Below are 24940 nucleotides of genomic sequence, written 5' to 3'. Positions count from 1 at the left end.
CCTTAACCATGACTCTATTTGTCATCTGAGTGTGTGAAGAAGTTAATCTTCTAGAGCCATCCAACCGTTGTTGGGCCAAATAACAGCCTAACAGGCTATATATCACTTTAATGATGGCTGGGTGGTGCTATGAAGATGCCTTAAGTCACTAGTGTGGGAATGACCCCAGATTTAAATTTTTCTTCTGGACATAGACAAAGGAGACCAGGATTAGCATAAAAGGGTTTCCCTCTAGCCATAACACTGCCAATGCTCTCAGCTCTTTGCTCAGTCCTAGGATTAAGTAGAGAGGGAAATAAGAACATCAAGATTGGACACCAGCCACTGTGAAGATGGTTGAAGCATCAGCCCATGGGGGTGGTGGGTTGAAGGATGATAGGTCAACCCTTGTTGGCTGCAGTTTCCCATATCATCTGCCATAGCATTGAGGATCATGCCCATAGTGAGCATCATATCTGGCTGACCACATTGCATGAATGCACTCATTGTCTTTCAGGACTTAGAGAACATTAAATGGAATTGTGATTCCTGAAACAACTGCTCCCATCTGTCTCTTCTGCTGCAGAGCAGGAAAAGGACAGGCTGGCCATCTGGACCATTGTTCTGCTGAGGGAGTGAAAGCTCAAGACTAAAGCAGGGAGAACTGTGTTTTCCCAAAGGCCCCCAAGTCAGTCAAGGAAATTCTGCTCAGGCTTCAATGCCTTCATATCCGTTCCCCCTTCAGGAAAGCGAGAGGGAGGGGAGGAAGGAGGAACAAACAACGCGGCAACCTTTGAGAGAAACCCAGACATTCTTTAAACCGAGAGCCTAAAACTTCCCCTTGAGAGAAAAGAAAAGAAAGCATTCCCCCTCCTCCCCAAACGGCATTTCCACTGCTATACATTGTCACCAAAAAGTAGAAAAATAAAGAGGAGGAAGCAGATGTTTGGCCATACTTCTTCAGGAAGATCTTTTTCACAGTACAGCTTTATCAGTGCAACTGGACCACATAAATTAAGAGGGATGGAAGTTGAACTAGTTGCCACTCCAAAGATGATAGAGATCCAGGGTGGTGTGGAGCAGGGAAGGTGCTGGATTAGTGGTGGGGACACCCACCTTCTAGACCCTCCTCAACCACAGAAGTTCCCTGGGAGACTTTGGGCCAGTCCTTCTTTCAGCCCAAGAGCCAGTGCAGAGTAGTGGAAAAGTTATGGGATGAGGAGCGAGACCCAAGTTCTAGTCCCTCCTCAACTAAAGAAGTTCCCTGAGGGCCACTTTCTCTCTTAGCCAAGAACCAATGTGGTGTAGTGGGGAAGGTGGTGGACCAACAGTGGAGGGACCAAGGTTTTAGTCTCCCTCCAGCCATGGAAGTTCATTGGGTGACTTTGGGCCAGTCCCTCAGCCCCAGAGCCAGGATGAAGTAGTGGGGAAACTGCTGGACTAGGAGTGGAGAGATCCAAGTTCTTGTCCCTCCTCAGCCAAAGAAACTCCTTGGGGGGACTTTAGGCTAGTCCCTCCCTCTCAGCCCAACTACCTCATAGATTGTTTGGGGGGGAAATAAGAGCTCTATCTTTGCTGCCTTAAACTCCTGGATGGGACATCAATTTAATTCAAAACTGATAGAGGTCAGCAACAAGCTCCCATAATATCTGCCTCTGCCCCAAGATAAAATTAACAATTTTTAATGGCAAAAGTGTCCATTCTGTTCCAAATCCTCTTCACAAGCCCACCAAATGGAAGTGAAGAATGACAGCCAGATCTGTCAATTGAAGAATGGAAGGCAACTCAAGTTAGTAATGACTCTAATGCAGTGTTCCTTAACCTTGGCCACTTTATGATGTGTGGACTTCAACTCCCAGAATTCCCCAGCATGCTGGCTGGGGAACTCTGGGAGTTGAAATCCACACATCTTAAAGTTGCTGAGAATGAGAAACACTGCTCTAATGCAACCTTCCCCCTCATGTGCACCTTCCAGTTGTAAGTACTTCAACTCCCAGATTTCTCCAATCAGTGGGACCCTCACTGAGAATTTTGGCAGCTGAAACAATCATTTCTAGGGAGCCTTAGGGTGGGAAGACCAACAAAAAGCAGAAAGTTCTTCAAGAAATAGTAGCAGGATGAAGAGAAAGTTAGCAAGATAATATCCGGCTTAAGTAAATGATCTGTGCTCCTTGGTGCAACAGAAAGAAAAAACTGGGAACTCTCGTGGCTTGGAAGGAAATTATTTATTTTGTTTATTAGACATGGCAACCTACAGGTATAAGCAATATATTAATTAGCTCAGAACAAAAGAGCTCTGAAAATTACCACATCAGGTTAACTAGAATTTGGGGACATGTTAAATATAGAGAAGGCCTGACATCTGCTAAAGAGATTCTCTAGGATCCCAGCAGACTCAATTAGCTGTTCCAATACCAAACCCGGGAAGGAAGCAAATGATTGCATGAGGAAAAGGCTCTGGAATTGAAGCCAAATGTTTTACACCATGGCTGAAAAAAATACCAGGAGGATAAGTTTCTTCATCAGCAAAATGAGAGAAGGTGGGCGAAGAGATCAAACAGCCAGATTCAAGCACCACTTAGCTCAAAGGTGGTCGGTCGTTGAAATCTTCACCCAACTTAGAAAAACTTGATCTCTCGGTGGGACCCCAAAGATGCTGTTTCAGTACTTACAAATCACCAGGCAGCTTTTGAGAACAAGAGTTCCTGCAAAGCAGGAGATTGGACTCGGTGGCCTTTGGCTGGCCGGAGAGAAGAATGAGAGGGGACATGATAAATATCTTTAAATATCTGAAGGGCTGTCTTATTGTAGAGGGCTCAGGTTTATCCTCACTTGCTCCAGAGGGTAAGTCTAGAACTAATGGAATTAAATTTCAAGGATACAGATAAAGATTCAACATTACGAAGAATCTCTTGATTCTTGACAGTAAGAGCTGTCAGTCAGTGGAACGGGTTACTGCATGGAGTGGCTTCTTCCCTTCCAATGGAGGTTCTCAAACACAGCCTGGATCATCATCTATCAGAGATGGTGTACAAGTAGCCCTCGCTTAACAACCACAATAGGGACCGAGAATTAGTCATTAAGCAGGGTGGTCGTTAAGCAAGTCACCACATGAACAGACCCAATTTTACAGCCTTTTTTACAATGGTTGTTAAGTGAATCACCACTGTCATTAAGCAAGTCCAGCTCTCCATGGATGTTTTTGCTGGAATTCATTTAACCATGTGATTCACTTAATGACCATGTGATTCACTTAACAACCATTGTAAAAAGGTCGCAAATCATGATTGCATGACTATCGGGGGTGGTGCAACAGTTTGTGACAGTCATAAGTGTGAGTACAGGTAATAAAGCACTTTTTCTGAGGCCGTCATAACTTTGAACCATTGTAAAACGAATGGTTATTAAGCAAGGATTACCTGTAGTGATTCCTGCCATATGCAAGGGATTGAACTTGATGGCCTTCTAGCTCCCTTCCAACTCTATGAGTCTATGATTTTATAACCCCTTCCAATGCTACATCAGGAGATCAGACCAGCTGTGCTGGATCAGGCCAAGGCCCATCTTAGCCTCACAGTTTGCTTCTCACAGAGACAGAACTCTTCCTTCTGTTGTTGCCCCGCAGTTGGTATTTAGAGACATGCTGCCCTCAACCTAGTGGGAACCAAGTCTTTCAAACTAAAAATCCTTGATCCATCCATGCCCCATGAGGTTTTTTTTGTTTGTTTTTTTGAGAGAGAGAAAGATCAAGGCAGCCCAAATGGAGAATTTTCCTTAATTTTATCCCAATAGTCTCCCTGTAACATAGACTCAGAAAGGGATAGGCTGGTCCAAAATCACCCCACGAGTTCCATGAATCTGGACCTGCCTGAGAAAGTCCAACACCATAGCATAGTTTGTGTTTTATTTTATTTTATTTTTCTGCATACTAACCAAGCTGAAAGCAAATGTTCAGAAATGAATATTGGTTTTGCTTTGGAGAGAAAGGGTCTTAACATGAAGTATCTGAGAAATTTACAAGATTTTGGTTGACATCAACTTTCATAGCACGTTTGGAATTCCTTGCTGGCATGAAAGAGTTTGAAGAAAATCATTTCCAGTGACGTTTAAGTGGGGAAAAGATAGGGGAGCACCTTGAAGTTGGAGGTCAAGTTCATAATCAACCCAAATTTTAAAACAATTGTTTTCTTTCTTCAGCCTTTTGATCACTGCTCATGCAGTTTATATTTGGCTTGTGGGTTTTTTGCGTGGATTGTGTTGTGATGTAACTGCACTGATCTCAGTTAGAAGAATTTACACAATCTTAATAAGTACAGTAACGATAACCAGATCTACGCCACCGTAGAAGGCAGAGATGACTTATTATCATGAATGCTTTTAGATTGTTTCCTGCTACCAGCCCCACATGCATCTAGTGTCAAAACTGGACTTGATGAAGCTGACAACAAGGAAAGGTATTTTCATCTAATTCTTCCACCCTCGCCAACACAACCCAACCCAACCCAACCACGGCTCCCAGACAGGATTACAAGCTTCAGGATTAACCAGTGTCTGTCTTCCGGCTTAGAAAAGGAAATGTGATTGGAAAAAAAGCAAAGTGAAGCAACAATAGAAGATATGGATGTATTTTTATACTTCAGTGGGAGCAATCTCTCTTTGAAAGCCACCATATAGGCCTTTACGTGTATGAAGGGGAAACAGGAAGATTCTCTCTAGAAGAACCTTTGCCTTTTCTCATTCACCCGGTTTAATTACATCCACCGCCAGTCAATGCAAATCAATAGGCTGCTGGAACTCATTAGACCTAATGCATCTTCTAGTTAATTTCACTCCAGGTATTTTATTAAACGCAGCAGTGCAGAGAGGAAGATGCATGAATCTCCAGCCCTGATTTCACGTCTTTAAAACATGTGTTACGCGCTGCTTAAGGCCCATATTGCTTAGACAGGAAGCCAGCGCATCCTGAAGCAGGGGTGTTCACAGGGTATGGTCCAAAAAGTCAAGTTGGTGGCTACAATGCTCTGATCAAAGCTGTACATGTGTTTTACCTGGGATGCTTCAATCACACCATTGCAGGTACCATGTTGACTTTTTGGACTACACCTTCAGAGATCCCTGTAAGGGTTCGGATCTTAATTTTAATAACCGGCCGGGTTCCCGCATAGCACTAAGCCATAAGATGGTTTGGTTCTGGCATAGTCTGTTTTTTTAACACAACCACTGTGGTTTACAAACCATATTTTAAGGCTTAATGAATCATGGAAGTTCAGCCAATTGTAGTGGATTCCAGAATCCATGATTAAACAACCATTTCTCAGCTTATATAAACCCCATCATAGTTCACTGCAGTAATGTTAGCAGTGTTGTTACAAAACAAAGAAGTGTTACAAAAAAAAATTTCAGAAATGTGTAGGAGGCCCACCAAAGAGCCTTTCTCCCACTGCTCAGTTGATGTGGTCTCCACCCATCCTTGAGTCTGCGGAAAACTACAGCAGCGTTGTGTCCCACCCCAGACAGCTCCCGGTCATTGTCATTTCCCTCCCAGGTAACACATGACAAAGTCTAAGAGATTTTATGCATCTTGAGGATGCCCTTGGACAGCATCAATGTTTAAGAGGGGAAACACCATTTTAAACACTGGTACAGCTAATTATATAGCTAAGATTAATACATATTCAGCCTGTCTCACTCATGGGCTGGAGATGAGAAGAAGTCAATGTCGTGGGCCATGGAAGAAAACAGGGTTGGTGGGTGATGTCTGGCCTGGTTGGGAGAAAGTGGGAAATAGCCTTCAGCTGCAAAAACTGGACAGATGTATCCCAAATGGTGGAGAAGAACTTTGTGCAACAAACCGGTTCATTTGTGACATCTGATGAGGTGGTCCAGATATTGTGGCTTCTGACTGAAACATTTTCCATTAAGAAACCCATTAAGGAGAGAACATCTATTAAGGAAAGAAAAATAGCTATTGATGGGTAGGGCTAAGAAACAACTCAGCAGGAAATAGGTGCTGGTTGGGTTCACATATCTTGCATGATCATAACGTAATTTGTGGGGCTTAGCAAGATGTATGGACGCACTGACTCTGGCTTATTCAACGGTGATCAGACCTTGAGTGGGTTTCCATAGCAAATCAGGCCATAACACAGCAAGTGAATCTAACCATCTGATTTGTACACCACAGTTGATGGTCTCATAAACCAGACTGCTATGGCTTGTTCAGCAATCTGTGACCAAAACAAACCCATATTTAAGACAATATATCAACTCGACTAATGGCTGAGTTCACAGACCACGCTAAGCCAAAACCAAAGAACCACATTATGTCTTAGTTGAGCACGTGGGAACTTTCATTATCAGCACCACAGTGGGGACAGCTCAACCCCAGATTTGCCAAGAAAGCTGGTTCCATCTAGCCAAATTAGGGGTCAGATGGACAGAGACAGCAGCCAAACCCTGCAGGGAAAGTACAAGTGCCAGCTCTGTCTTTTGCTCCCAACTTAACAATATTTCCTCTTACAAGGAAAGTTTGGGCAATCTTTTTCACCAGCTCTCCATCAAAAGCCCCTCCTTTCTCCACCTTGCTTTAAAAACACAGCAATCCCTGCTCTACCTCATTGCTAGAGGACCTGGGCATAGCTTGTTCCCACAAATGCCTTCACACTTCCTTTGCAATCCATTATACCGGACTTGGATGCTGAAGCCACCCTCTGAGCCTGCCCGATAAGTCACACTCTAACTCCCATCATCCCCCACCAAGAGCCATTCTGCCTGGGGAAGATGGAAGTTGCAGTCCAACACACCACAAGAGCACCAACCTGGAGAGAACCTGTCTCCACAATGGCACCCTCTCCCATTTTTTCTCCCATCAGGGCCAACTGCTACCTGCCCATAAAACCCTCATGTACATCATCCACAAACATGATTACTATGGTTGGTCGCACAGTCAGCCAGATGTTTAGACTGGATTTGGCATTTTTATCCACCTATCGAGTCCTTCCCAAGGACCTGGGATAGGCAGATGTTGCTGTTTGATGGGGTTAAAGGTCTCGCCACAGGATGGAAGCTGTTCCAAGTAAAGCTGCCTTTTGCAACAGACTGATGGTGATTTTGTCCATGCTGAGGGTCTTCAAGGGGTGCTCCGGATGTTTTGGGATTGCACCCAAGGCGCCTCTTGCTACTGGGACTATCTTTGCTTTCTTTTGCCACAGTCGTTTACTTCTATTTGCAGGTCTTTATATTTTGTGATTTTCTCCAGTTGTTTCTCTGCTATTCTGCTGTTTTCAGGTATTTCAATGTCCACTATCCAGACTTTTTTGTCTTTCTAATTTTATTTATATTTATATATACTTTACGTATGTGTGTGTGTGTGTGTGTGTGTGTATATATAATTTTTTTATTATTATTAACATGCTGCCTCCACTCCTCTTCCCCTCCCTGTTTGCATCACCCAAAATTAAGACAGGAGACCCTAAAACTTTGCCTTTCCTCTCCTGCGCCATTAGCAAGGAGATCCATGTTATTCCGGCAGCTAAGGACAGAAGCTTTAAGCTCGCTCCCCTTCAGAAGTAGCTGGATGCTAAGCTGATGTATGAACCTGCCCTCTGGTTTTCCTTCTGCCTCCCCCGATGCCTCCCTTTAAAGAATGCTTTAATATTTTCCATTCCTGAAGGCCGTTTGCTGCGACGTGCCCCTCCTCCCCGCCCCAGCAAAGAGGTCGGCTTGGAGCTTCCTCCCAGCGGCGCCTGGAGAGACGGGCGCTTGGCTTTTGCCCAGGTCTCCGCCGAAGGAGGGACACTTCGCTGCGCTCCACCAGCCAAGGGCATCGAACGCAGGCCAGTGTCTCCATCCATAAAAGGAGAGCCACGTGCCACCCTTGACCCACTTTGCAGGGTCAGCGCATAGCGTATGCTCAATGACAATTGCCACGTCCCTGAAATGCTGCCGTTCCTGGAGAACTTTCACACACTGGTCTTGCAAGGAGTTAAAAAAAAAAAGAGCAACTCAGAACTAATCCACATGCCTCCGTCTCTGACCTGGAGGCCAATCCAGGCTATGCTGACTTGCCAGATCAGCCGTCCCTTTCTTGTCTTCAGCGCCTTCTGTTCTAAGGTTTGGTTTGAAGAAAAGCACTGAAGCTCAATCCCAATTTAAAACAAGAAAAACACCCATCCAACCCAAGTTGCTTCTGCCCCCAAAAGTACTGGATCCCAAGAAACCCGTTTGAGAATACCAGGCAGGGGTGTGATTTTCAGTCAGAAACCAATAGATGGGACTCTATAGCTCCTCTGACTTCAAAACCAACATTTGGGGCTGCTCCTTTGTCGCTCTTGTTCTTTGCTAATCGTCTTCAGCATTTGGCCACTCATCGCATCCCCGTGGATTACAGAAGGGCTGTTTTCTCCCTTCTCCCCGCCCGGTGACAAAATCCAAAATGGAGGAAACGGTGGAGTCCTTGGGGTTCTCTGAGCTTGGTTGTTTTCTTGCAAAGGTTTCGTTCCCCGGCTAGGTCACACCTTCAGTGCTAGAATGGGACGGGGTTTGCTCTGCACTCTATTCTATTCCGTTCTAGCCCTGAAGATGCGACCTAGCTGGGTTACTAAATGTTTGCAAGAAAACAACCAAGCTCAGAGAACCCCAAGGACTCCACAGCTCAACCCTGAGCTATGGATATTCTCTTCTATTGGAGGAAGCAGCCCCACGTACAACCTTCCACAATACAGACTGTGACAGATGCAGGCTGTAGCTTTCCTCTGTCCTCAGCAGCAGCTCGCGTGCCTTTCTCAACATTTACTCCAGAGCAAAGCTGCCTAACGAAGACCGCCAGGGCCACAGGAGTGCAAACTGCGCAAATCAGTTCAGCTCCCTGTCCACAAAGCTATTTTCCAACCAGGGCACTCGTTCCCAAAGAGCAAAATAGCTCCTATTGTTTCCAGCCCAGCTTCTGATAGCAAATTTGTCCCCTCCCTCCAGACCAAACTCTCCCCAGAGGGCACGTATTCTATTGTTCCCGCTAAGTCATTTGAAAGGGTTATTTTTTCCTTATTTCTTTTGTATGTACAGACATGGGGGGGGGGGAAGAGGGGGGCAGAAGCAGGTTATGGATTATTCCTGTGCATGAAATTAGTCCAGAACGGAAGCCGAGTTAAAATAAAATACTTGCTCGTTTCAGGGGTCTAGCTGGCCACGCCCAGCGTGGAAACAAAGGGGAAAAACGGATTTTAGTCTGTGGTGGAATCCAAAGCAACTCTAAAGGGTTGAACTACAGTGGGAAGATCCAGATTCCAGCTACGGGTCAACCCCAGAATTTCACTGGTGACTTTGGATCAGTCGATCTTGCAAGGGCGTTGTGGTGAGAAAAAAGTGGGATCTTTCATCTTGAAGGCGAGGTGAAATAGAAACCTAACACAAAAATAGATGGACATACAACAGAGATTCAGTGGGGACCAGTAAGTTAAATAATTTACACCAGTGTTTCTCAACCGTGGCAACTTGAAGACGTGTGGACTTCAACTCCCAGAATTCCCCAGCCAGCATGGCTGGCTGGGGAATTCTGGGAGTTGAAGCCCGCACGTCTTCAAGTTGCCAAGGTTGAGAAACACTGATTTACATTGAAGAACAATCTGATCCTATAGTTAGATTTTCTTTCTCTTCAACGTCTTGTTTTTCTGGTAAAACTTTGGATCAAAATGCTCTTATTCTCTCTCTTCCTCCCTCTTTTTTTTTTTTTACAGAAGACTTTCACACACTGGTCTTGCAAGGAGTAAAAAAAAAAAAAAAGGAATTCAAAACTAATCAACATGCCTCCATCTCTGACCTGAAGGCCAATCCAGGCCATATGAAAAGCCACATCTGATGTCATTCATTTATTAATAAAAGCTACAGACTCTTCACCTAGAACGTGACCCAACCCTGTTCAGCTTAGGAAGTCAGTTTCCTACAACATGTTCCACCCACGGCTGTTACTTGTCACTCCCCCCAAAAACATGTTTCTCTTAAAGCTTCAAAGGAAAAAGGAATAATGAGGAAAACCATTTGGGGAAGGCTGTGTCATCTGGAAGTTTCAGCTGTCTTCCCACCTGTCCCCCTTGAAAATCAAAGCCAACATTTCAAGAAGTTCCTGTTGAAAGGATCCCAGTTCTCCATGAGCCTTTCCATTTTCTGTTGGCGAGATCCACGGAATGTCCTGCAGATGGATGATTTCAGCTCTTTCCTTACATAAAATGGAAGCTCTCCGCCAGGGATGAAAACTGAAACCCATGCTGTAAGGCTGAGCCCATTAGACAGGAACACCAGACTCCAATGCTTTGCTTTCTGCACCCTTCCTAGAAGTGTTGATTCAAAAACCTTGCCAAGTAGGTCTGCATTTCTCTTAACAAAACAATAGCTGAAACATTCACCCAGATGAAATAGCGTGCCCATTTTTCTTCCAAATAAACTATGATCTTCCAATAACTTGGTGGGGCCTGCCAAAAACCAAAGGTCAGATGATGAATTGAGTATCTCCAGCCTGAAATTCTAGGAGCAAATGAAGCCCTCCAAAACCATGGGGGTGGCTACCAGAATCTTCCAGAAGTTCTTGTCCTATTATAATATTCTGGGATGGTGTGCACCTCTTGAGAATAGAGGCTTCCAATGGGGTGATTAAGATAGTCAAGATGGTATCTGTGACCACCCCTTTTGAGAACTTAGTATGAGTCTTCTCGCAAAATGATGGCTAGGAGGGGCTTGTACCTTCACAAAATGGGGAACATAACTAGGAATAAAACACAGATTTACCACCCTTTTGGCTCTGTTCACCAGAACATTCCCTATCATTTCTGCATGTCTTTGTCAATGATCTGGGCAAATGAACTCACAGTATTTCCAAACAGAAACTTACAGAATCCTGCAGCCACCCCCGCCCCCTCCAGAGTTGTGCAAAAACCATATTCTAGGAAGCTGAAAGGGCAGTAAGCTCACCATTATTAGCACAATTTTGATGACAAAATTCAGTAGCAGAACACCAAATAGTGGCTGATATTTCTTCCATTCAAAAAAAGTAAAACAGGTTAAGTTAATCCTATCAAAAGCTTTTTTTCTTTTCTTTTTACCCTTTTAGATTCTCCATCCAGTTTATGAGCAGTGAAATTGGGCAATTTTATTCAAGGGTACGAAAAGTTCTCTGGTGGTTTCTCAAGTTTTCCTTTCATGATGGAGTTGCACTGCTAATGAAAAAACCCCCCAGGAAGATATCTTTCCTTTGGGAATGAATGGAAGTGAGGGAAACCAAGGAGGCTGCAACTTGATGGAAAAGGGACTGTGCAGGGAAAGACAACCTGACAAAGGAAAGACATGACCCCTGGCCACCACATTACTAGGGAAACACCGGAACACCACGCACCATCTATGAGAATTTCGTCTTCAGTTGTTCTTGGAAGGGCACAGGGTGAATGTCTCTCAGGAGAGTTCCTAGAATTACTCCTGGCTGTTGAACTATCAGCTGAGTATACCTGTGGGGGCCATGAGTGTCGGGGGTGGGGGGAAGAAGTGTCAAAGAAGTCATGATGCCAACTATACAACTACACAACTGAAACTCTTTTGTACCTTTGAGTCCCCCTGCAGAGGTCTCTCACCAGAGGTGTCCACAGGATGAGGAAAACAGCATCGCATGTAGGAGTGTCCACCAGGGTATGGTGAAAAAAAAAGTCAAGATGGTGGCCATGATGTTGCAACCAAAGTTCCATCTTTTTTTATGTACAGTGCATACACATCTTGAGTTTTTGACCATAACCTGATTGTGCCATTTTAATATTCAACATTGCTTGAATCATCTGCCTCCCCTAGATAGGCCCTCCCAATGCTTCCGCTCATTTTGACCACTACAGCCTGCAGGGAACTGTCTCTGAGACTCTGAGTTCTAGTCCTCCTTTAGGCACAGAAGCCAACTGGGTGACTTGGGGCCAGCCTCTCTCTCTCTATCAGCTCAAGAGCTTATGCGATGTAGCGGTGAAGGTGCTGGACTTAGGAACAGAGTCACCTAGGTACTAGTCCTGCCTCAGTCATGGAAGCACCTTGGGTGACTTTGGACCAGTTCCTCTCTTTCAGCCCAACCTACCTCACAGTGGGGGGAAAATAGGAAGAAGGAACATTATGGAGGTCACCTTGAGTTGCACAAAATAAAGGTGGGATATAAAGCTGGTAAATAAATCAAATAAGCATCTGCACAGTCTCTCATGATTCAGGTTGGTAGGAAAGCTACAGCGCCCATCAGCATATGACAACTTCAGATCTCTTAATGAATGCTCTCAAATGGCTTAATGTAGCAACAGAAAGGAGGAACAGAATCTTGGGTCACAACTCAAGCAACAGGGGACCAAAAAAAAATATCCACTGGCACTTTTGGTGGTAGAGATGGAGCTACCATAACAGAATGGCTCCAGTTCTCCACTCACTAAGCTGTTCAGCAATATCCCATGATCAGTTCTGTCAAAGGCTGCTAAGAGATCCAGAAGAATCAACATCTCTTTCCTGGCAGACATCAATGGTCAGAAGTCACCCATTCAGACAGATGCTTTTCCTCTGCTGTATCCAGGTTTGAAGCCAGACTGAAACAGAGCTAGATAATCCCCTTCTTCCAAGCATATTTGTACTTGGATATCCACCACCATCTTCAGCACTTTGCCCAAAAAAAAGGAACATCTGCATCTAGGCAGTTGCTGTCAAAGGCCACAGGTTCTAGAGACAGTTTTTCCAAAAGGGCATGACTTCCTCAAAAAAAGACACATGGACTGTTCCCAAATTCAGTTTACATATGATTACTTCTTAACAGTTTACTGAAATGCACCTGTTACTTTGAACCATTTAAACCTGACGTTGATTCTGAAATGTTACTGTTTCCTTAGACACATCAACTGAAGCCCATAATCTTGTAATCCATTGTTATATGTAGTTGAAAGAAGTTTATGAACTATATGGTCTAGTCTTGTTCTATTGCAGTATTACATTTTGGGGAAATGCAATCCACAACATTGTTAACATGTTTTTAGACGAATTTTTGAGAGTAAGGATGCAAAAGGATGTTCCTAGCTAACTCTCAGTATTTCAAACGTAAGAATTGTGGAATGACTGCACAAGCCTGGAAGGATAAAACTACAGCTGATTTGCAGCAATGGATTGTTGTTAATAGATGTTGTCTGTCGGTGAAATGCTATGAAGGAGGAGGAGGAGAACTTCTGAGATATACGGTCATTTTTGTTGAGTTCTGATGGAGCTATTTTCAGAGCTCTCATATTATTCAACGTTACATCACATTGCTTACGCTGACACAGTATGTTTGTAGTTGTTCATTTGTCAATTTAAAAAAAAAGAATAAATTAAATTAGCATGAACAGTGGCTTACCAGCCACCCAACATTCCTAGCCAAAACTGACAAGGCACGTTATGGCTTAGCTTAATGTGGGAAAACCAGGCTCTGTGTCCTTTCCTTGGGCAACTTATGATTTTGACAAGGTACTGGAATTATAATATTTTTAGATGTGTTTTCCAACTGCACATTTGATTTCCCCAATCTGAGTCTTCACTTCCTCTGTCCCTCTTCCATTTTCTTTCCATTTAGAATTCCGGTTGGTCCAACAACTGAAAACCAACCACTCAATATCTGTTTTGCTTTCTTCTTGATTCCTAACTGTGCACCGGTGTCTTCCTTCCATTGTTTCCCCAACAAAACAACATGGAGCAAAACAGTCCAGAGATCTGACCAAAATGAGCATCTGCTACAAGACCAAACTAGCAAGAAGCTTTTGGGAATTCACACATGCTATCCAGGGTGGGAAGACTGCAAAGGAGGCAGCCTGGCACCAGCGGGCATCAACATGCCCCAAATACTTCACCGCGTGCCCAAGAGTGTCCTGCTTCATCTGACTTCCCCCCAAGATTCTACTCTGAAAAAAGAGTAAGGAGGAGGAGGACCCAGGGCCAAGCAAAGCACCAGCATCTAACATCACGTTAACCCCTGGAAAAGAAGTGCAATCAGCTGTCACCTCCCCAAGGTCCTCTCTCTGCAACTGCTGAGAACTGATGGCACTCCAGGTTGAGATGGAAAACCCACCCAAACTGCATTATAAGCTCTAAAATAGATAAACCTCCATTGAAAACATCTTTCCAAAAGACACCTCCATTCAGAGATGTGACGCATTGCATCAACTTTGCAGTCCTCATTCCCACCGCCCCTTGTGAAAGGCTCACCTTGGCTTCCCCAACGTTGCCCCCACCTTCACTAACAGCAATGCCTCTGGATCCCCTAAAGAGCCCACTGGGGTAAGGATGGGCTGGATCTGAAGAAAAAAACAGGGTGTTGGTAACATAGTGTTTGTCCATGACCATCATGGACACCATTTTGTGACGAGACAAGGCCCCCACAGTAGCCATTTTGGGAGTACAGCCCCCCACCTCTTGCATTCCCAATTCTTCATGCGTGCCCAACCTCAAATTATTTAAATAATACATTCAGGGATTATTGGAGAAACCTCGAAACCAGGGAGGGAGGGGAAAGGTGAAGACAGAGATTGTACATTTTCATCCAGCCTAATAAAGATATTGACCCTATAGATTTTTTTTCAACCAACCCAGCTACCAACACTGCTGTTTAAGCAGGACATTTCCCATTTCCTGCCACCTCATCTTTTTAACTAAAAATATCCAAGGATGAACTGGTGACCTCTTGCGAGCTACACAAGCGTTCTGCCACCCATCTGTGGCTCCAACTCACAGACAAGCAAGCTACAACCATTCCTGCAACCCACTTGGCTGCTACCCCCTCCCCAGATAAGACTGGCTCCTCACACCCTCTCCCTTTCTGCCCTGCTCAGCTGGGACACAGACGCACCTCTTCTTCCCCACCTGGTACAGAAAGAAAGCTGGAAAAAAAGGGAAATACGGGATGACGGTGCCTAAGGAAGCCAGAGAATTTTGCTTTTTCTCCCCTGCCCTCCCCAATGGCTGTGAAGTGACGTCATGTTGCATCACAAGAGAAGCTTTAGGATAAAACCTAGCCCTGAAAAAACTCCTCTGGCAGATAACAATGAAGAAAACGTGTGTAGCTAAATCATTGCTGTGTTGAGCTCCTGGGAACAACTGCATCCAGTTCGCTCTCACGCACAGCCAGCAGTTTGCCCTGGCAAAGACTTCCTGTAGGCAGCCTGTGTGTGTGGGTGTGTGTGTGTGTGTGTGTGTGTGTGAGAGAGAGAGAGAGATTTCCATTTTTCCAACCAGCTTCAGTACATTGGAAGGCTTAACTAGGCGGTCTTAATTTGTGGGAAGTTTGTGCATAAGACCACTGACTTTGAAAGTCTTTCACACTCCCAAATCTAAGTCACTGGGGGTCAGGCAGCATATAAATGTAATAAATAATGATAACAATAATTAAAGTCTATTTGCGGACAGACACACTTTAGCAGCGAGTAGACTTGTCAGATGAGAAGATTTGGGGAGGGAGGAGAACTTTCCTGCATATTAAACGCTTCCCAAATATAAAGCCCTTTCAGTTTCACATGGATGTCCAAACTTCAAACCTGTTTTCTTTAGGGAAATTGTATTAAAAGACATCTTCACCGAATTACAGCCAGCCCTAGTTAAACCTGGATTCTATTTCACTGGGATTTACCAACAATATTTAGTGGCTCCTAACAATTTGGTCTGCCCAGTCCTTGCCCCAAACAGCAAATAAGGAAGGTCTCTTGTAGAAATACAACTCTTAAATGTAATTTAATTAAGACAGCAAAAACGAGGAGGAAGAGGAGGGAGCAATTTTTGTTAATACAGGTAGTCCTCATTTAATGACCACAATCGGGACCAGCAATTCGGTCGTTAAGCAAAATGGTCACTAAATGAAACTGCAACTGTGCTTACGATCTTCCTTCAGCTTTCCTTTGCTTGACAGACCTGCGAAGGTCGTCAATGTGAGGATTGGTCACAGAGCTCCTTTTTCATCCCTGTCCTAACTGTGAACAGTTGCTGTATAAGGACAACCTGATGAACAGCCTCTAACAGCTCCAACAAAGAGAAAAACTCTACAATTAGCATCATGCAAAAAGAACATTTTAAGAGCACCTTCATGTATTCAGAGTGGTTCACTGTAGAAGTTCAGACCAAGTATATATCTATATCAGTACTTCTGAACCTTGACAGCTTTAAGATGTGTGGATTTCAACTCGTAGAATTCCCCAGCCAGCATAGGGATAACTTATGGATTACTGATCCTCCACCAAGAGAATAGCAAAATAGTGGTTGGGTTCACCCAACACACTAGACAAGGCTAAAACAGGGTTGGGTAGTTTGTGGTCCAGCATACTGTGGAACTCCATCTTGTCTGAGCATGCTATGTGAATCAGGACATTACAACATGCCATCCTCTAGTGTAGCTCTTTAGACAGAGCAGGTTGTAAGAATAGAGCAGCTGTATTTTATTAATCCACATTTAAAGTACAATGTGGCCAAGGTTTACATACTGTAATTTATTCCTGCTAGGAGTTTTATTGCCAAGAAACCTGATGGACCCAGCAGGTACAGCATCAAACAGGAGAGAGTTCATGAGAAGGCATCTAACAAGAAGGGAGCACTTACATGAGCCAAAGAGGCATCTAAAAGGTCCCACAGAATCACAGAATCATAGGGATGGAAGGGACCTTGGAGGTCTTCTAGTCCAACCCCCTGCCCAAGGCAGGAATCCTCAGACCATCTCGGATAAATTGCTGTCCAATTGTTTCTTGAATGCCTCCAGTGATGGAGCACCCACAACTCCGAGAGGCCAGCTGTTCCACTGCTTAATAGTTCTCACTGTCAGGAAATTCCTCATTTCCAGGTTGGATCTCCCTCTGATGAACTTCCACCCCTTGCTTCTTGTCCTACCCTCAGGTGCTATGGAGAATCAACTGATGCCCGCTTCCCTGGGGCAACCCTTCAAGGATTGGAAGACTGCAATCATGTCTCCTCTCAGTCTTCTCTTCAATGAGCTAAACATACCTAAACATACCCCATGCCTTGTACTGTAGCACGGCTCTTCTGCATTGTTTAGGAAATGTTGCAGGCAGGAATACCAAGAGCCTTTCCCCACTGCTGAGCTGAAGCACTCTCCACCCATTCTTGAGTTGGCATAAAACTAAACTAGCATAAAATGTGCCATCTCCATTGCCAACCCCCTTCTCCTGCCTTGATTGCCTCTCTTCCCAGCCCCTTCAAGGTGGGGCTTTGCTGCTCCCTTTGGACAGTGCAGGGATAAGGGGGGCAAGGGAATCTGCAGGAGGGATGTCAAAAAAGTCAAAATGGAGACCGGGATTGCACAATCAAAGCCCTGCCTCTTTTCACACGTATATAACAAGCACACATAATTATATTATTTGCATGCTTATGTCATGGTGTGCATGATGGCATCTTGAGATCATGGGGGCTTCCAAGAGATGCCATGCATGATAGAAAAAAGTGGTGGCCTGGGCATGGTTCAGCGGGGAAAGGCCCAAAGAGAAGTATTTGAGCTGAATTTTCTCAACTGCACAGCTCAGCCATCAGGAACATCCGCAGAAGGGTCCAAGAAAGTCAAGTTGCTGGCCATGATCTCCTTCTAAGACCCTCCTGAAGGAGGATGTCAAATAATACATTAACACTAGTACAGCTAAGAATGATTAAGACTGTTCAAAACAGAAGGTGAATGAAAACGTCTCTAATTTTTCAGTTTTGAACCAATACCCAAAAGAAAGCGTGTTATCTTTTGAAACCATCTTAGTATACTTTAGTGGCTGTTGTACATCAAAACAAATTCCTTAAGAACAGGAATATTATTATTCTATTATTTTAATGTCTGCATTCTTGCTCTCTGATGCAACTATGTCTGTTTTTGGTGAGCAAGGCTTTTGTGCAGCTGAGTGATATACGCCAAATCCAGATCCGGGTCAGTAAAGTTATCTTTTCTAAAAATAATAGTAATAAAGTTGACTGCACTGAAATAGCTGTTGTAATATAGTAATTAGGACATGAGACTTGGATTGAGAACATCTGCCATGTTCTTTCAGTCCCATCTACCTGAAAAGATTGTTCTTTTGATGAACAAAATGAAGGGTGAATCTTATGTATGGAGTCTTACATTCTTGGGTAAAATGGGAGTTACAGATATAAAAAAATTAACAGTAGTGCTGTATTCTGAAAATCCAGACCTTGGGGTTGCTAAATTCAGCTCTAGTCAAAACAACCTGGCTATCCATTATGAAAAAAAAAATTAGTATACTAAACCAAATGTAAGATTAAATACAAATATTTTTGACTTTCACAGCCTCTCCATGGGACAAAGCTAAACCCTGTGGCTTAATAAGCATGACATCTACAAGCCCACCTTTCAATCCCATTTTATTTAACCACTTATTTTAGCCACACCATGACATTTCTGCGGCCTCCTGAAAACCATCGATTCATGACAAAACTAGACAAAAATAGATGAGCAAGTTCTTCTGCAGTCTCTCCAACATTACCCACATAACCATTACTGGCAAATAACATTATTCTTTGGGATCAAAGAAGTTCATTCCAGAGGTTCATATTTACGATGTCCCATTGTAATGCTCTTGCTGTCGTTGTTGCCTTATGCAACTTGCTGGCTAGAATATTTCAGTCCGATGCCCTTCTATGCAGAGATGAATGAAACGCATAGCAGACCTTTGAAGAAGACAATAGGGCGGCATTGAAGGGGAAGCTTGTGTCTCGTTGAACAGAAAGCAGAGTTAAGCTTTCTTTCCAACAATGGACAGCTAAACCAACTGAGTTTGCTTTGGACTGGTGCTCTTGTAGAAGACTTTCGGGACAGATGGGGGGAAGAACTCATCACTCTGGCTGGGGAATTCTGGAAGCATCCATCCCAATGTATCTAGAGGGCATCAGATGGGAAGACTGTCTTAAGTAAACCATGTTAGTTTCCTTAATGGGGATGACAACACCTCGTTCCATAGTTACAAGAGTCCTCAAGAGAACTGTGGTGAGATCATTTCAGCATTTTTCTAGGGTGATTTTTTACAGCAGTACAGTAAACATCTCCACCCAAACTTCTTCTAAATGGTTTGGACTCCATTTCCATCATATTCAGTAGGGCTGCGTGAAGATCTAATTCACAGATTTAAAGCTAATTGGATTCAAACTCTGAACTGAATCAGTTTTCCATATTGAATGGGCAATATCAGATGCCCAAGAATTTCTTGGATGGTTAAGACACAGGAACATGTTTTTTTTCGGATCACTTCAGAAGTCGGAATCAAATCCATTCAAGCTGACAATTCAAAAATTGAATAGAATTGGGCTGATTTTCCAAATCAAAAGTCAGAAGCAAATCACAAATCCAAACTGGTTAATTCTAATCAGAGTTTGCATACCCCAAACACCCAGCCAATATCATAACAGCTAGGTCCCCTGGTTATTGTAGTACCACTCCACCTGGAAGCTGTCAGAGATGCTAAAAAGTTTGTAGAATTTCTCCATTACCCTACCAGTAGTTTGCAAAATCTTCTGTTTCCTTCCTCATGCCAAGACAAAATTTCTTTGTACAGGAAAAACCCGTTTACCCCATGAAGCATCATTTCTAAGAGATAGCAGCTAAGGAAGGATGGATTATCCAACCCACATGGTGTGCTAACCCCCAAATAGATCAGCATTGCCTGCAAGGCAATCTTTCTTTTGAAACACATCTTCCCTCATCTTCCACCATCACCAAGCAGGAGATGCAGATAGAGAGGGAAGATATAGCCCAGTGTTTTTCAGCTTTGGGAACTTTAAGATGTGTGGACTTCAACTCCCAGAATTCATGCTGGCTGAGGAATCCACACATTTTAAAGTCACCAAATTTGAAAAACACTGATATAGCCAAATTGGGTAATGATGGACATGTATACATTGCTGCCAACTCTCTCACTGCTAGTAGGGGGACTGACCAATTTTGTTAAGGGAAACATTGTTTGGACGGAGAAATGGATACTCCACCCATTAGCACTTGGGTTGGACAAAGCCTGATTTCATCCCAGTTGCCCTTTAATAATATGGGGTGAGTGGTTTGTAATTAACGTTGCCCTGAACATTTCTCCTGCCTGTTTGTCTACTGCTTCTTCTTTCAATTTCAGGAATGGATGAATTTCAAAATGTGATACCAAAGTGGATGGCTTTCAACATTTCTTTCCAAGAACAGAAGAATGTCAGAGAGATTCTCTGCAACCTCCCTGTGGCTTCTCCTGTTTCTGTTGAATCCCAGAGATCAGGAGAACTAGGGAATGTCATCTGGGGGCTTCAAACTGGGGAGCGTAGGAAAACAGAAAGGCTTCGGAATCAATCATCCGTCTCTCTCCTGCTTAAGCACTGAAATAACTCCAAGCGGCTGACACACTTGAGTAAACCCATCACATAAAAATAACAAGCCGCAGACAATCATATATATCCCACACCAGGGGTCAAGGAGGATGACCAACCCAGAAACAATTCTAATAAACGGAATAGACTAACCAGGGAGCAAATCACTGCGCTGCTAGGTTTTTACAGCTTTACAAAAGCCCAGCAGCTTCAGGGTCATACAAATCTCAGGGGGAAAAATCAATACAAATAACATAATATTTCAGATAAAATAATTTCAGCAAGAATACTTGGCCAACTCAGCACCTCCTGAATTCATACCTGCCCTAATCTATGGTTTAACCATAGACTGTTGCCCAAAAATGAGTTCACACAACATGCTATAAACCATAAACAATGGTTTCCAGTGGCAATAGGTTGGGTTCCTACACACTAAACAAAACACAATAGCATGTTCTGAGTTATGTTAAAACTCAGCACTGTTTGGTTCACACAGTGTTGTCTGTTGGCTTAACCGTGGTTTGTTGAGCAATCATCAGGAACTGGTTCAGATACAACACTCAGGCATAAATTGTGGTTTATAACCCACAATGGCTTAGAGTCTAGACCAACCAAATCAAATTATGGCTTAGCAGGACATGTGAATCCAGCCAAAAGTTAATTTGCTCATAATAGTAACTCGTGATTTATTACAAGAGATAATCCTGGCCTCTCCCTGGGTTCACGCATCAGTCCTTCCCCCAAGATGGCGAGAAAGGGGTTTCAGAAGCTTCCCACTGTTGTTTTTTTTTAAATTAATGATGGCTTGCGATGTTCTCCAAAACTGGCAAACTGAAGGAGAATTTAATTTGCAGAGGCAATTTTTTCTTCTCTTCTGCCAATCAGCAGATGAGGACAATTCAGGAACAACAAGATGAGGCACACTTTATAACCAGCTTCTCTCTCTCTCCACGGTACTCAATTCCCATGTCGTCTCTGGCAAAGGAATTCCATTGTTTTTCCCCTGCCAGTTCTCATTCGCTTTGCTGAAACAGAATTTTGCTTTTGAAATTTATTTCGAAGAAGAGAATGTGGGTGAAACCCTCCTGGGTGGGGTGCAATGTCATGCCCTTATTTAGTGAACATCCTGTTCTTCATCATATAACCCACTCTCCAGCAGTCTGTGGCCTGCCTAGGTTCCTGTATTTCCATTAAGTTCCAGGAGAAGACATCAGGAGCAATTCTTCATGTGGTTAGCCTTTTCCAGTAGCCAGCGATACTACCACCAGCAAGAGAGAGCTTCTGCCCTAGTAAAATTATTAGAGAATTTCTCCTTCCCATGGAGAAATGTGCAGACATTACTCAATTAATTGCTTGCCCAAAAGTGCGGTGAAGAATCTCAAAAGGCAGTTTGTGCCCAGATCTAGCAGGAAGTACCCCAGGAAAAAAGTCACCACGTGAGGGAAGAGAACCTCCAGGGATCCAGGGCCTCATACATAAACTTCTGAAAGCAAGATCTGGAAGTTGCCCATGTCCACTTCATGCTCCCACTTTTTGTAGGGCATGGATGAGACCTATCATCAGCTTGTAGGCACATCTCTACTCTACCACCCTCTATATTCAGTCCTGAACTGAATCATCTTGGCTATCTTCTTGCTGCTAATGAGAGACTTGGATATTACAGATGGAGGGATATTGCTTTAAATCTTGCCAAGAATCTAATGCTGTGCACCAACATCCAAAGACATGCCCATAAATTAACTTTTCAAGGATCACCTATTGCCTTCCAGAGCCCTAGTAGGAGTGGAAGCGCTGGGGGACACATTGCTACCTGTAGCTTCATGCTGCTTGCTCTGTACTAATTCAAAATATGGTTCTCCTCTTTGTGGTTCCCTGAATGGGATATCACAATCCATTAGATGAAGCTCAAATAAGGCTGGATAGTTTGTGGTTCAAAGGTCATGGAAACCCATCTAGTGTCTTGGCATGTTGTGTGAACCAGGTCATCCGGGGAAGACATCTGCTGATTTATTTTGATGGACACAGTATATGACACCATTGTGTTTTCTTAACCTAAACCTAAAGTTAAGCATCTTGTGTGAACCTAATCACTGTGCTTTATGAAACATGATTTAAAGCTTATTGTGTTGTCCATAACTAAAGCCAATCATTATTCAAGAAACTAAGGAAACCATGACTTAGCGTGATGTGCGCATTAGAGAGGGGTGGGTGGGTAAGTTCTGGTTCATCGGACCCACTCAGTCATAATATGATTTGTTTAGTTTTGGCTCAAATGTTGTGTGAACCCAACCAACCATGGCTTATGCATTAAAGATGAATTAAATAAGCCAAGGTTTAGATGACATGCACTCTATATGATCATTTTTGCAGAGGGATAAGACATTCTTTCTTATAATCTGAATTCCTAGCAGGACAGAAAGTTAGAGAGAAACCGATTTTTAATTAAATTCATGCCTGCTTGAAAAAGGAATTGTACCATGTCTGCAAACACTGCTTTTGACAACAGGGCGAATGATGAACCACCAAGACTCTAGACCTCTCCAACAATGAGACTTCATGGGAAGAAAGTATCTTCTTAAGCATGTTAAGCATTTAGGCTGCAAGTTCGCAACGTTTACATGAGAGGAAGCCTTCCTGAACACAAGAGGAACTACTCTGCCTAAACATGTAGATATTCTATGTGATTAAAATATTTGCATATTGTTTTCAAGTCTCTACTAGAACAAACCTATTTCCTGAGATGATTCTGAAACTTTACATAAGCAACAGCAATAAAATATTATTACTGGCAATGATAAACAACCAAAATACCAAAAACATCCAACGTTGGCATAGATTAAATAGTACAGTAAAGATTCCCCCGAGTCGAGTTCCACTCCTGTTGCCTTCACAGACACATCCATGTCATTTTCTTGGCGACACAGCTGAAAGGGTTGGCCATGCTTTTCCACATTCCCAGTCTAGCCTGTGGCCCTGGAATTCTCAAGAGGCCCCATCCAAATACCAGCCAGCCCTGATCCTGCTTAGCATATGATACCAATTAAAATGACATTGGCCGGAAGATTTCCAATTAGTATTTAAAAGCTAATTGAACATCTGGCTTCCTTGTAATAAGAGTTCCATAAACTATGCACTACTTGCAAGATGCTTGGGGTCACTGATCATGGGGATGGGGTGGGGGGGAATAGATCAAGATTTATGCAGAAAGACCAGGCTTAGACAATACACTAGACTAGGCCCAACTGAAGATGGGGTTCTGTGGAATTGTACGTCCTGGGAAGCTAACTGTCCTATCATGCTGTAGGAAAAAGGCCACCAAATTAAGCGAACATCTGGTTTAAAGCTCTGAGAAGTGGGCTGCAGAATTCTGCATGACCACTAGAGGGTAGCAGAGAGAGAAAAACAACCTAGACTCTGCTGCCATCTAATGGGCACTCTATTTGGGCAGTCCAGACCTGGCAGCCCTAGTGCTTGCTTTATTCCAGCACTGCCTCCTTTGTGAACCCAGCAAGCATGGTTGACAATTTGGGTTTAGGGTTCAATGTGCCAGGTGACCGCTGCCAGTAGATAGATGGCTCCAGAGAAGCAGAGGCAACCTTTCTGATAGGAAGCCACTTGGCGTGAAGCCACCCCTTGAGCTGATCCCATCCGTGAAGATGGTTTAGATGAGTCACCTCTTGGAAAGCAGAAGAGGTACCCAAGCAAGGGTCTTCTCACCTGATCTTACCACCAGACGCTTCTGGGCATGCATTAAAGCAAGGGACAGCCTTTATTCTGGCAGCCTCTGGATCAGGGTTTCTCAACCTTGGCAACTTTGAGATGTCTGGACTTTGAGATGTCTGGACTTCAACTCCCAGAATTCCCCAGCCAGCCTGGCTGGCTGGGGAATTCTGGGAGTTGAAGTCCAGACATCTCAAAGTTGTCAAGGTTGAGAAACACTGCTCTGGATTGTAGGAAGGCACTTCCCTTGAACCTAATGGTGCCATGTAGATGAGAAACCGTCTTTACCTATCCATGCAAGCTGCTGGCTGATTTGAACAGCGGCGAGAGGTAAGTCAGAAGACAAAGAACAACGCGAAGTATAAATGAACAACTCAGATTGAAGTGTGGTGAACTTAAGAAGGTCCCGACTCGCTGGTTTGAGTAGAAGACAACCAACTGAGGAAGTGAGATTGAGCTTCCAGCAGGAACAAAGACCAACTCGGCGATGCTCCTGCCGCCACTTCGGATGAACCAGGTGACACGCAGAGACCCAGCACGCAACTCTCCCCAATATTTTCTGGCCGGGAGGCCCAAGCAGGCCAACCGAGCAGCAATCTAACTCCCGAAGCGCCTCGGAAAAGGGAAGGGACGCCGACGCCCAGATTAGGACAGAGGACGGCCGGGCCGGCTCCGCACGCTTTCCCACGCTTCACCGGACCACGGTTTGGGATGTTAACCCAACTGGCCGGATTCCCACGGCACCCCGAGCCACTGCCTCACCGCCGCGCAACACACTCAGGCACGCAGAGCTAGCCAAGATCAAACTTCGCCCAACTTAGGCAGCTGCGCGGACGCCCCCCTCCCGCCCCCCAGGTCTCCCGTCTCCCCACCTGATTAAGGCAGGTGA

The 24940-nt window shown here is 44.0% G+C and overlaps 1 protein-coding gene across 4 annotated transcripts in view; it reads right to left on the bottom strand.

Moving 5' to 3' along the window:
- Positions 1-24940, bottom strand: part of ARHGEF9 (Cdc42 guanine nucleotide exchange factor 9) — a 242733-nt gene that overhangs the window by 203337 nt on the left and 14456 nt on the right. The gene's annotated exons all lie outside the window — the stretch shown is intronic.

Source organism: Python bivittatus, unplaced genomic scaffold (genome assembly GCF_059951505.1).
Source record: "Python bivittatus isolate LINGU-HERP-01145 unplaced genomic scaffold, Pbiv_v1 ctg000790_np1212, whole genome shotgun sequence".
NCBI lineage: Eukaryota > Metazoa > Chordata > Lepidosauria > Squamata > Pythonidae > Python > Python bivittatus.
This window is presented reverse-complemented; position numbering and strand designations above follow the sequence as displayed.